This window comes from Mytilus trossulus, chromosome 5 (genome assembly GCF_036588685.1).
Source record: "Mytilus trossulus isolate FHL-02 chromosome 5, PNRI_Mtr1.1.1.hap1, whole genome shotgun sequence".
Classification (NCBI taxonomy): domain Eukaryota; kingdom Metazoa; phylum Mollusca; class Bivalvia; order Mytilida; family Mytilidae; genus Mytilus; species Mytilus trossulus.
In genome coordinates, this window is record NC_086377.1 from 59070054 (window position 1) to 59085382 (window position 15329).

A 15329-nucleotide genomic window follows, 5' to 3' on the forward strand; every position below is an offset into this window, starting at 1 on the left:
GCCTGAAAAGTAAACATTTTGAGGAAATGAGAGGTATAAATTGACCCAAAGAGACATTATAAAGCAGACGAAGAGGTTTATTAGTGGTATTTTATCTTCCTTAAATCATCTTGTGCATCATTTCCAACTGTTTGTAGGCAGATAAGATAGATATTGGATCATTTATTGGTCCACGTTCTATTCTATCTTGATGCGGCTTGGTTTGGATTTGTCGAAGAAATTTCGCTCGAATCGCTGTAGATGTCGTTTTTCATTATACTAGATTTTTCTCAAACTATTGAATTAATAATGACATAACTTGACAGAAATGCTTGAAATAACCAGTATTACAAAGGAAAAAAGTCACATTCAGTTTATTGAACAAAAAGGTCTTCTTTAGGTGTAATACCACCAAATCATGGTACGTCACATCCGGTTGCATACGAAAGTGGGTCTATAAAAAATATTCCCTTGAATTTGACCGTTGTAGGTAAATAATCCTACATTTTATTGCAGTAAAACTATTTCTGTGTCATAAACATATGTCTTGGGTATTTCAAAACACTATTATTTTTTATTTGTGATTTCTATAGAGAATTTTGTAATCTTGAGGTTACATGGTGACTAAACCTTGTACACAGATAGAATAAGGGGAGAAATTTGATTGGTTAACTTCCAATGATGGTTATTTTCTTATATGCAATGAAATATTACCCCACTCATGCCAAGTATTTCTTTATTTGAAACAAAAATAAATTCTGCACAATTTTTGGAAAAGTGCAAATTTAGAAAAGACTAATAGGGGAAAATCAATGGTGGTATTACACCTAAAAAAGTAGATGTGTACCTGTTCTATCCTACACAAAAAAAACTGTGTGCTATAGGGGTAAATTAACTTTCAATCATACCCCATATATCTATAAAAAAAATATAATTGATGTTATTATTTAGGTATCGTTAATCAATATTACAATAGTTAATACTTTAACAAATGACTGAGGGTTAAACGTTAAATGACAAAAAGGTGATTGTTTGATAAATGGTTTAAATGATAACAAACACCCGACACGACATGTTAAAATGTTTTTTTAAACAAATCATAGTCAAGATATGTAAAAAGAAAGAAAAAAAAACAATACAATGTCTGTCAAACTGATACAGAAATGTCTTTCAAACTGTTATAATGTCAAATAAATTTAGGGGACAAGTGTACCATGCCATGGAAGTAATAGAATTCGTCTATAATTATATATACTGATATACAATATTTTTTCGTCAAGTCTTTACGATTACATGCACACCATAATGCTATAAAGACAAAAGTTAAGGGTGTATGTTTTCAAGTCAGGAATATGACAGTTCTTGTCCATTCGTTTTTGATGCGTTTTGTTATTTGATTTTGCCATGTGATTATTGACTTTCCGAATTGATTTTCCTCTGAGTTCAGTATTTTTGTGATTTTCCTTTAAAGAGAATTCTAATAGTTTATTTTACAGATTTTATATATTGACCGAGTTCATTTTTTGATGTTGTGTGAATATTTATCAAAATAGAGTTAAATACTGCAAAGTATGTGGGAGATATTTAGTCGTAATTTGAGTTTCAGTCAATAATATTTTCAAATGTCTATGTAGACGAATAAATGGTATATTTATTTAGTAGACTTTATTCATATTAATGAAAGCAATGTGTATTTCCCTTTATTACTTTGGCTTAATTTCCGAGTGTTGGCGTTTGCTCTGTTTTAAATGTTGTAATGGGGCATGTGCCTTATATGAATTACAGATATTTGGAAACTGTTAACACTATGTGTTCACATTCTTATTCTTTATTATCTGGTTTATTATTTCACTGGCTTTTATTCCGCATCTCGTCATTTTGATATGTATGTATCAATAAAGCAAGCGTGTTGTCAATCCAAAGGATTATCATTAATGTGTACCTGACAACTTTTGAACACTTAACATTTATCTGAAATAAAATTAAATGAAGTTACACCTATTATAAAGAGGTTTAGGTAGCTTTTAATCCAAGTTTAATGTATTCTTTTCAGGAATATGACAGATGTTATACATTCGTTTGATGTATTTGAGTGTTTGCGATTGCCATTTGAGTAGGGATTTTCCATTTTGAATTCTCCTAATAAGTTCAGTATTTTTGGTGATTTTACGTTTTAAACATTTGGCGTTGCGGATATAAATACAAATTATTATATTGAAAATGATGACCCGTTTGTGTCGCCCTTTACATAGCATAAAACTTATGTTTGGCCTCTAGTTGTTTTTCGAAAATTCCCTAAGCAAATGAGGTAAATGACATTTTGTTTTCATACTTTCAGTTGGTAACTAGTGTTTGGTTTTGTCAGTGTTGATGGACTCCTTCTTGGGAATTTGCATTTAAGGCTTTTTTTTATCTGATAAATACAATTTTATTATTCATCTAGTGAGAATCGATTGGAATATTTAATGAATCTTAATTTTAAAACAACATTGGTAAGACATTTGAGCTGATGAGTATAACCTCTGGCAACGGATTATAACTGCTGTTGTTCTTATGTTATACCGTTACACTACTTTCCTATAACAAGTTGAATTTGTAGCGTAAAAACATGTTTAAACCAATTACATATTGTATATGTCCATCCAAAGTCATCGTACAAACAATGTTTTTCAGTGGTTGTCGTTTGTTGATGTTCGCCATTTTTTGTTTATAAACTGTTTTGAAATTAATTAATGAGACCCTCAGATTTCTACTTTGAATTGTTTTCACTTGTTTACACTAAATGACAATTTAAATTCATTCTATTTTGGTTCATTGTTTCTTGTTCAATCTTTGATTTTATCAGATGTTTGCATGGGTACTATAATATCGATTTCTTCTCAGGGTTTCATTACTTGTTGTTCGTGCTCATCATTTCTAGCTTCCCTTCTTATGCAAATGAAACATCTTCAACAAAGGACATTTCCGTTTTGAATTTTCTCTTTGTGATTTTATTTCGTAAATCATTTTACAGCTTGAGTTATTCCTCTTTTTTCGCTAGTTTAGTAAACAATTTGTGTTATTTAGTTGAAACATATTTTTTTCTATTTTGATTTAGACATGTTTAGTCTTGTATATACAATTGTCTTTTAAAGACTTTTTGTATTTTTTCTTTATCTTCAATTAGATTGGATAAACACTGCTTTAGTGTTTAATTTGTAGAGTGTAATTTAAAAAAAAGATATCTTCATAGGTAGGTGACTTCAATTCATGAAAAATTACACGTTCTCTTCTCACTACAAGTACTTATTTTTTTTCATAACCAAAAAGTGAAATATTTGAATCAATAAAAATATTGATATGTTCCTCAAGCTTAATTTATATATAGTCTATGTGTTTGTTTATACTTTAAAAATAGAATATGATCAAAATTGCTGTTTATTTTTGTTTTTCTTCGTTTTGACAGCTGGAGTTATTTTTTTTTACCTGTTAGTTTGGTTAATATATCGCTAAAGGCCTATATTTTTGATACGTTGAAACGTATTAATAATGTTGTTGATTATTTGCAAAATCATGACAAACTCAATACCTTAATGGAAATGATTCAGAGCGTATTATTTTGACGGTGTACGCAAATAATTCATTTTGTATGTCTTTCGTAATGAACTTACTTTAAACAGATGAATTCTTATTTTTGTTTAATAAAATAGGTAGCTAACATTTTAAACAGAACAATAAAATGTTTTTTTTCTCTATTTAAAACAATATTGCACATTTTCGGACAACTTTTACAAGACGAGCACAACGTTCAGGTTACGATATCAATAAGACGTCGATTAAAGACTTGAGGGATGCTGTTCCCTCTACAAAAAGAGCTGTTTGGAGCTGGGCGAGCGTTTCCGGTGGTTTTGACTATTTCTGATACGTCGTCCAAGTTCGTCCCAAAGAAGTTCAATTGGCGACAATTCTGGAGACATTTCTGGCCACTAATGTTCGTATTCCCAAAAAAAGTTATCAAAATGTGTGTCACATGATGGGGCGTTGTCCGGCTAAACAAACGTTGTCAAAACGATCTCTTTGAAGAAACGGAAGAAGAACTGGAGCACGAATTGTGTCCCCTTCCCTGATTGCATTTAGGTTATTTTTTTAGTAATATGCGTTCCTGGTATATTATTTCGCCCCATATAATAATTCCTCCACCAGCAAACTGATGCGTTTCCTGTACGCATCAGACAAACAATCATTGTGGTTCCGGTTGACCATGGCTCTGTCGTCGATAAATTTTAAGTTGAATTTAGATTCATCGGTAAAAAGATTTTGTCTTTATGTTCGCCCATTCAATAGAATCCGTAACCGAGTATATCGAAGTCGCGCCATCAGGTAACGCTGCGCAATGATAGGTCCCTTCAACGCTTCAACGAACGATGGACACTTATATCAACTTAACACAATCGGGTACACACTGTTTGAGTAGATATTCTTTTTTTTTGTCTTCTGTGGGTTTGTCGAGATTTTTGTGTCGATAGATATAGGAAGATGTGGTGTGAGTGCCAATGAGACAACTCTCCATCCAAATAACAATTTAAAATATAGGAAGAGGTTGTGTGAGTGCCAATGAGACACAAATTGATTCCGGTGATGAATGATGCGGAAGTGCCTGTCTTGACGTAATGTCGTTACGCGTGGCCTTGGCGATTATTTCTTTTACCAGTATCTCTTAGATGAGTCTTAAGTCTTGCAGTAGTTACTCTAGAGACATTGAAATGATTTGCACCCTGCATTTGAGCAATTCCTGCTGCAAACATTCCAATAGCTTGTTATCTCTCCTTTTGGCATAGATGGGGCACGTACTTACGTGATTATACCCCCGCTTTCAAAAAAGTCCCTCCGTCCGTCTGTCAGTCAGTCCGTCCCATGAAACTTTCGTCACATTTTTCTCAGGAACTACACATCCACCCTTTCTGTAATTTGGTATCAACATTTATATATATCAGACATACCGTGTGATGCGTTTTCAGATTCCTCATTCATTGACTTCCTGTTTACCAAACACTTGTATGATTTTACACATGATAGCCAAGTTGAAAATTAAACGTTTCTTCGTTTGCCTAGTATGCTAAGGTATATGTAAAGAAAAATTGAGGAAAGTGCCTTTGTGGAAATACTGGAAATTTAAAACCATATGTTCATCATTCAGCTTGAGATACTCATTGATTATAAAAGCGTCTGTCAAACTTTCGTAACATTTTATAAAGGTTATTCAAAACGGTATTGATATCTAAAAGAAAATTAACCACTTTTTGAACCTAAATGTTTACGCCAAATAGAAAATATAGGTTTGTTAACTATATTATGACTTTGCAAGAACATGCTATGACACGTTCAAAAATGGTCAAACATAATCAATTCATTATGACAATGCCCAATAGCACAATTGCCAAGAACCGTCTCAAATTTATATAATTGCAATTTCATTCTTTGTTTTAAAAGCAATTTAAGTTGGATTACATTTAGTAAATGAATTAGTTCTTACTGCAATCTAGTCTTTACAACTATGACGTTCCAATCTACTATTAATATTCAATTGTTATAACTTATATATCTTTGATTATTATTTTAAATGTTGCGTTGTAGTCAGACTACCCAGGGATAAATAAATGATTGTCAGTTTTCTGAAGACTCCCAACAATTTATTTTTTGTCGCATTCATGTCTAACAAATGCTTAACTTTAATGATAAAAATAAATAACCTTGACCGTATTTTTTTACGAATACACAAAAAAATGTTTAAGTGTACAAATTATAATTTGTACACAATAAAAGAGAGACAAGTGATGTTACATTCGTTTGATGCGTTTTGAGCTTTGAATTTGATATTTGATGAGGGATTTATTTCTAGTTTAGAATTTTCCTCGCCATTCGATATTTTTGTGATTTTACTATTTTACTATTTTTCATACTTATGCTAATTTAAGCTTCTTCTGTCTCCATTATTGAACGTGAGGTAAAGTAAATTGACCATTTTTATCAATCTCTTTCAAAAAGAAGTCAGAGCACAGACTAGGTAATTCACCATACGGAACTTACAGAAGACACACTATTTCTAATTTTGATAAGCATTGGACAGCCATTTCTCCTCAAGGAGAATTCAGTATGATTTCCAATTGTTTTGACTTTTTGAAGTTCAAACGACCAAGGACGTTTATAGTTAAACATTATTTTGACTTTTTAAATAATCATTTATTTTGGAATATAAAAATGTGTTTCTAGAGATCAGTTTTTGGTGGGATTCGTGTAGCTTGGTCTGTCGTCTGGCATGTCGTGGCATGTGTACCATTCTTTGTATGTTTGTCTATTTCCTTTTAAGCCATGGCGTTATCAGTTTTTTTTTATCGATGAGTTTAAATGTGCTTCTGTTATCTTTCATACCCCTTTCAGTACCTTGATGAAGAAAACAAAGTACACTCTTGTGTTAAATACCTTAACATATTTTCATTTATTATTCATAATTGTTGGCAAATTCTAAATACTATTGCATATAGTATCACCATGCCTTTTTTATATTAAAAAATCTAATGAAAAAAAAAAAATTAACTAACTCATCATGAATAACATACTTCATATTAAGTTAATACAACTCGTGTTCTGTCCTGAAAAGATTATTTAGTGACGCCCAGAAAAAAATATGACAAAGTGCAAAATCCGACGAGTAATGAGGTCCAACATTTTAAAACGTATGTAAGGCAAACGTACTTATATCTGACATAGATATTTGTTTTGCAGATCGTGATATAGGTTTTTGAAGTATGTTTTATAATTTAGGAATGTAGAATTCAAAGTAAAGCAGAGATATTTTATATTCTGTTATATTTTATCTTTAAAACAAGTAGGAACACATATAATGGTGATAATTGCATGGATTGCTGTACATGCCAGTTGATATTTCAAAAATAGGAAAATTTCAAGATGACAAATGAAAGATAATAAGATCATATTTTCTTGTTTAGATCGAAATTGAAATAGCATTCTTTATAATTCTATAGATTGCATGTATGTGTCAAACAAAATGTGAAATTGTTACACTGACAAAGATATGTAGATATGTAGATAAATCAGTTGAAGTGCATTGTCTAACGGATAAAACGGATGTGAAACGGACATTAACGGAAGGATAACGGATAAAAAGGATGACTACCGGATGTAAAACGGACAAATGCCAATTGAAATTTCTCATGGTCAATTGCCTTTAATTTTTAGATGGTTTATTGCCTTTAACTTTCAGATTATTTTGTTCATCCGTTACGCTCCCGTTAGGTGTCCGTTTTATCCGGTACTCGTCCGTTGGATGTACGTTCGACGTCCGTTCTGTCCGGTACGTATTCGTTTCACGTACGTTCAATGTCCGTTGTGTGTCCGTTAGGCATTCGTTACATGTTCGTTAGTACACCAACGGACTCTCAACCGATAAAAATTTTGTCAACGGATAACTTTTTTTTATCCGTTAGGCGTCCGTTCGAGCTATCCGGTAAGGTGTGACCGAGGCTTAAGGAAAAGAAGATATTAATCATATAAAAATTATTTAATCATCATGATACACTTTACTTTGTTACAATATTAACCAAATGGTTAGATTGTAAAATTCAAATTATTAATAAAAAAACAATAGAAACTCTTAATTCTGTAATCCACATTCCAAACTAAGAGACAAATTGAAAAAGTTGGTATTGCTTTGCTTCATAAATAAGAATGACCAACGTAGATACAAGTATCTTGTTTTAGGGAGGGATAAATTCTTCTTTGTAAAGAATCACTCTGATTCAAACAAAAAATTCTCTGAAACTGATATTATTAAGATGCTTGATTTTTTGATTGACAACATATTTGTTACGTTCGGAGGACGTGTTTTTCAACAGATTGTCGGCATGTCAATGGGAACAAACTGTGCCCCTCTACTTTCCGACTTGTTTCTTTATTATTATGAGGCTGACTTCATGCAGGAACTTCTTATAAAGAAAGATAAGAAGATAGCAATATCCTTTAACTCTACTTTCCTCTATATAAATGATGTCCTTTCACTAAATAATTCAAAATTTGGTGTCTAGAGATAAAGGATACTACAGATACAGTTAAGTCGGTCTAATATATTGACCTACATCTAGAAATTGACAATGAGGGTCGGTTGAAAACAAAACTTTACAAAAGAGATTTAATTTAAACATATTTATTTATAGTGGATGGGGAAACAAGTTTTGCAACTTATATAAATCCCTTTCCACTTTGCGGGTGCGAGTGCTGCCTTGTAGCGGCATTAGCCTACTCTTTTTCGAAATCTACAAGGGTGTCTTTGACGTGCAAGAGATGTGGCTCTCTCTTAACATGGGCCAGCCATTTATCGTCCCCGTCAGACGGACTATCATCGTTTCCTCAAGACAAAAGAGATGATTTCAGCTTTCCAATTGGGAACTTTCCATTTCTAAGTAGCAACATTCCAGCAGCACCTGCATACGGGGTATCTATCTCCCATTTGATACGATATTCCCGTGCTAGCATTTCCTATCATGATTTTCTTGATAGAGGGTTGCTGCTCACAAGGAAGCTATTAAACCAAGAGTTCCAAATGGTGAAGTTGAAATCATCCCTTCGTAAATTTTACGGACGCCATAATGAGTTGGTTGACCGTTATGGAATTACCGTTTCACAAATGATATCGGATATGTTTCTTACGTCGTAAATACAATCCCCTTCCCTTTCCTGTGACCTGAAATGTGACCTACCGAATTAGACTATTTACCGGATTTGTTATCACCTAAGCAACACGACGGGTTACACATTGTGGAGCAGAATCTGCCTACCCTTCCGGAGCACCTGAGATCACCCCTAGTTTTTGGTGGGGTTCGTGTTAGTAATTCTTGACATAGCATAAAACTTATGTTTGGCCTCCAGTTGTTTTTCGAAAATTCCCTAAGCAAGTGAAGTATATGACATTTTGTTTTCATACTTTCAGTTGGTAACTAGTGTTTGGTTTTGTCAGTGTTGATGGACTCCTTCTTGTGAATTTGCATTTAAGGCTTTTTTTTATCTGATAAATACAATTTTATTATTCATCTAGTGAGAATCGATTGGAATATTTAATGAATCTTAATTTTAAAACAACATTGGTAAGACATTTGAGCTGATGAGTATAACCTCTGGCAACGGATTATATCTGCTCTCACTTGTTCTTATGTTATACCGTTACACTACTTTCCTATAACAAATTGAGTAAAATACATGTTTAAACCAATTACATATTGTATATGTCCATCCAAAGTCATAGTACACACATTGTTTTTCAGTGGTTGTCGTTTGCTGATGTCCGTCATTTTTTTGTTTTGAAATTAATTAATAAGACCCTCAGATTTCTACTTTGAATTGTTTTCACTTGTTTACACTAAATGACCATTTAAATTCATTCTTTTTTGGTTCATTGTTTCTTGTTCAATATTTAATTTTATCCCATGCTTGCATGGGTACTATTATATCGGTTTCATTACTTGTTGTTCGTGCTCCATCATTTCTAGCTTCCCTTCTTATGCAAATGAAACATCTTCAACACAGGACATTTCCGTTTTGAATTCTCTCTTTGTGATTTTACTTTGTAAATCATTTTACAGCTTGAGTTTTTCCTCTTTATTCGCTAGTTTAGTAAACAATTTGTGTTAATTAGTTGAAACTTTTTTTATTTTGATTTAGACATGTTTAGTCTTGTATGTATATTTGTTTTTTAACGACTTTTTGTAATTTTTTTTTATCTTCAATTAGATTGGATAACACTGCTTTAATGTTTTAATTTGTAGAGTGTAATTTAAAAAAAAGATATCTTCATAGGTAGGTGACTTCAATTCATGAAAAACTACACGTGCTCTTCTTACTACAAATACTTATTTTTTTTTCATAACCACAAAGTGAAATATTTGATTCAATAAAAATATTGATATGTTCCTCAAGCTTAATTTATAAATAGTCTATGTGTTTGTTTATACTTTAAAAATAGAATATGATCAAAATTGCTGTTTATTTTTGTTTTCTTTGTAAAAACATTTCGTTTTGACAGCTGGAGTTAATTCTCTTTAAATGTTAGTTTGGTAAATATATCGCTAAAGGCCTATATTTTTGATACATTGAAAAGTTTATTAATAATGTTGTTGATTATTTGCAAAATCATGACAAACTCAATACCTTAATGGAAATGATTCAGAGCGTATTATTTGGACGCTGTCATCAAATAATTAATTTTCTATTTCTGTCTTGATGCACCACCTTTAATTAGATGAATTCTTACTTTTGGTCAACAGTCTCATTGTTTTAACTTACAAATCTTTGTTCTAAACTTGTGCACAAACCAGTACGATATCAATATAATTATGTCATTTTTGGTGTCAAACTTTAACTCCATACATTCTGAGTTTTGTGAATGTTTCATTATGTAATAATATTTGACAGCAATATATTCCAGGTTATATTATTGAAGAACTCGCACATATCTGTTGCAATTGTATAACTAAACATTATTTTTGTCGTTAAACATAATGCATAATAATCAGTTGCTGCTTATGCACTGGATATATTATAACTTCTCTTCATGCTGGATCATCACAATAATTTAAAACGGTATGTCAAACATGTTATCGCTATTTTGTGCATTTTTCCTTTGATCATTTTTGGTGATAATTTTCATATCAAGATTCTCGCTTGATATGGAAAAATTATCGCTAAGGATTGGTAAATATATATACACGTCATATGTTAACAAAAAATATTGATCTTCGCATTCTTAATTAAAATTCTTTACCAGTAAGACCTTCACACGTATCTTTGAAATATGTTATTCATTCAGGTATTTTCGCGACCATTGTTTCTACTTTGTTGTGGTGCACATGTATTACTGTTTTATTGTTCTTTTATTAATGTTAGTGTTAGACGGAAATTGATACTCTAAGAGCATAATCAATTCAAAACAATTGTCATGGTATAAGAGATTAAGATTGTAAATTTCTCCAAAGAACAAAGGAAACCTTATAAGTTACGTTTTGAATGCAAATTATACGTTCGATTTCCTAATTTAAGGTCGCCTTTGACTCGTAAGCTATAGATAGATAAGGCGCTAAAAGCAAATGATTAATAAATAAAGGCAACAGTAGTATACCGCTGTTCAAAACTCATAAGTCCATATTAATATAGCTTTCCGCTTTATAAAAACAAACAAATGTAATTTTGAAATAATTTTCGTAGTACATCAATTTATCAAATGAATTAAATAAAGTAATACGTTGTCATAGTAGAAATAACTTGTCAAACTAACGACTAGGCATAAAAACATAGTATATTGTTAATAAAACAAATATACATATATACAGATACTCGGATTTCCTTACAAAAATGCAAATCGTCTTAAATACTTTGTTTTAATCTGGGATTTTAGTTTTTGTCCAAGTTCCAAGACAATCTTTGAAGTTTTTATTGCGAAATTATAAGTACGTCTTTCGGTGTAATACTATAAAATTAAAACAAATATGTTCAAGATTTTCCATCAGCCATAAATCATAAAAAAGCGTCTGGCAAAATTTCTAAAAAAGTTCTTGAAAATTCCGAAACCTTTTTGATCGTAGCTAACTGAAATATTTCACTAATACGTCTGAAGAATACACCTTGGTTTGTACAAAATTGAAGAGAGACAAGAGTTTTTATAATCATTTGATGTGATTGTGATCTTTTGATTTTGCCAATTGATAAGAGGCGTCCAACCTTGAATTTTCCTTGCCGTTCGGTATTTTTGTCATTTGATTTTTTATAATGATAATCACTTTAGTTTCATCTGTTAACAGTAATTTATGGTAAAGTACGCTTTTGTTAGTCAGGTAAAGTAACTAGTATTTTTTTTTTAGCATTTTTATCCAAAAAGAAGATACAGAACAGACGAGAAAATCCACCACACAAACTTTAAAGAAGCCTTATTATTCCTAATTTTAATATAACTTGGACAGCCATTGCTCCTCAAGTAGAATTCGGTATGATTTTCAATTGTTTTTGGTTTTTTTAAAGTTCAAACGATTGAGGACGTACTATATAGTTAAATCGATTTTTGACTTTTTTTAATAATCATAATTTTGGAATATAAAAACTAATGTTTCAAGAGATCAGTTTTTGATGAAAATCGAGTAGCTTGGTCTTTCGTATGACATGTCGTGTCGTGAGTACATTTATTTGTCTGTTTGTCAATTTCTTTTTCAGCAATTGCGTTTTTAGTTTATTTTCAATTTACGAGTTTTAATGTCCGTCTGGTACCTTTTGTCCTCTTTTCAATACACTGATGAAGAAAGCACTGAACATTCTTGTCTAAAATATCTCGAAATATATCGTTTTTTTTTAATTCATAATCGTTGCAAAATCGTATAAAATATCACAATGATTTTTTGAAAATTGAAAACCTAATGAAAACAAAATAAATAATTAAACTCATCATGGAATGCAAAACAATTTATACACAAAACGCGCGTTTTGTTTTGAAATGGTACTTTTGTGACCACCGAATAGAAATCTAAAAAAAAGTGCTAATTCCAAAGAGTAATGAGGGCCAACATTTTAAAACGTATCTAAGGCAAATGTACTTATATCTGACATACATGTGTTTTTTTGCAAATCGTGACAGAGGTATTTGAAGAATGTTTTATAATAAAGGAAAATAGAATTCAAAGTAAAAGAGGGATACTTTATATTCTTTTAGATTTTATCTTTAAAAGATGTATCATAAACATGATACAGAATCGTGACGATTGCATGGATTTTTTGTACATGCTAGGTGATATTTCAAAGATCTCAAAGATTTCAAGAGGACACATTTAAGATATTAATATCATATTTTCTGGTTTAGATCGAGTTTAGAATAGCATTCTTTAGAATTGTTAAGATTGCATGTATGTGCCACACCAAATGTGCAAATTGTTACACTGACAAAGATATGTATATATGTAGATAAAGCGATTGATGTGCATTGTGATATTCAATCAAATTCTAAAGGATGCATGTAATTATATACTTGTAAACGACATTTTTCTCCAGATTGGAAAAATGATTAGACATAATTCTTTCTACTTACTGAATGCTTTGGAATAATAGAATTATTACGCATTTCAATATACTGAACTTTAAGTCTATCACTTCAGCAGGAAGAATGGCGTTTTTAAAAGAAAAGTCAATACGTATTTGTTTTACAAAGATGTTAAATCGCCTTCAAAACTAAAATTTTCATGCAGTTATTTCTGATTTTGATGCAAATTCTTAGTAATGTAAAATAGTTGAAATAAGTCAGTTTGTTAAAATGAAAGAAAACAACTTGTGTAAATTGTTATTTTTCTATAGCTATAGGATAGTTGTTTTATATCAATCATACCAGAGTTTCTCATTAGTATACGCGAAAATATATTCACTGTTATATATAGGTGAAATTTGACAAAGCATGCCAAGGAAATCAGACCATGTAATGCCAATGCCAAGTTGGCATGAAAAGAACTAAATTCATTTTTACCTTCGCATCATATATGATATGCATAATAACTAAGTTTTCTTTACGGAATAATCATATAACAATCAAACAAATCAGAGAGATATAAAACATTCGACCACATACATACACAACCCGATAATATAAAAGTTAAATGCACCAAGCGCCTGACATGCCTGACTTCTTGTTTAATGATTTATTTTTATTTTTAAAGTCAACGTCGAAATATTGTGATGCGTTAGGAAAATTGGATATTAATCATATAAACATGATTCAATCATCATAATACACTAACAATATTTACCAGATGGTAAGATTGTTAAATTTAAGATATTAAAAATAAAAAAAAAAATCTTAATTTAAATTTGCTTCAATAGTCATTTGACCCCTAGATAATTTTCAATTTAAACAATAGTTCAAAGTTCCACCTAGTACATGTAGTATTTACAAGCATAAAATCGTATTATAGTACCATATGAGTATCCATAAGTAAGGTTTCAATACCCATATGAACCGGATAAGGTATGTACGTGGAAAACACAGACATGATATTTGCATATTTCTTTTAATGCGGTGCCAATACAGTTGTTTTCTATGGTTGTTCTTTGAATAGTTTAAGGTCAATTTTATATGACTTATAATGTCTTTGTTTAAGACAGTACCAAATAAAACGGGTTTCTGTTTAGTCTTGTGGCTATACTGTACGCTTAATGCAAATGCTATTTGATAGATGCGTTCAACATAGTCTTTATTCTTTGAATAATTCAATATATATGAAATAAGGCTTTTAGATTTATTACATACAGTTGGGTGCAGACCAAGCATTACATGTAGACGGGCCGAAAAAAGTTAACGCGGCGTTTACTCTCGTGCATTTCATGTAAACGCCGCGTTAAATGTGCGTTAACTCTGAAATTGCAGTAGACATTAAAAGTAAACGGGCGTTTACTTTCGCGTTTACCTCCGCGTTAACGCAAAAACGGCGCGTCTTCTAATTTTCGTAATAGGTAAACGCGCGTTTACTGTTTGTAGTAAACGCCCGTTAACGCAGATTGTCATCGTAACCTGGATACACTGACCTTAAATATGAAATGATAAAATTAATTGACCAACTAGTCATTTCCGCTTGACATATTGACGATTACGGATATTTAAAAATGTCACACATTTGTATTTAATTGAACAATAATTATAGTAAATTTCTTGTTCTTCGCAAATAATAGTTTGTATGTTTATTCAAATACATGTAATTTAATCCTCACCAAAATCAAACAGTTTTCTCATCTTAGACAGACTGACTCAAAACAAAATTATTTGATATCATTAACAAAAACTGACAATATTTACCCTTTAACAAGTTATCTTATTCTATATAGAAGTAATTCAGTTACATTTTTATGCCATAATTGACCATATAATACAATTGACAGCAATTTTGTTACCAGCCTGACGGCCATGACCTCTTTTTATTTAAAATATTGATACGAAAAAAAAATTAAGTAGTTTTCATACATCAGACTAACTCGTAATACATAATTATTTGTTCGCAACAACCAAAACTTTTGTTCGCAACAACCAAAACTGACCATATAAGCAATTTGTTATGTAAAATTAAATCTTAATAGTACGCATAGTAAATGAGTTATATTTTGATATAAAGATTGATTGTATAATAAAAAGGAAGCAATATTTGAATATTATGACATAAAACAAATTTTTGCATCAATTTAGAGTGCCAGCAAGTCCTTTTTTTATTCAAAATTGGAATCGTAAACAAAATTCAATAGTTTTTATATCTCAGACTGATCATATAATAAAATTATTTGTCCGC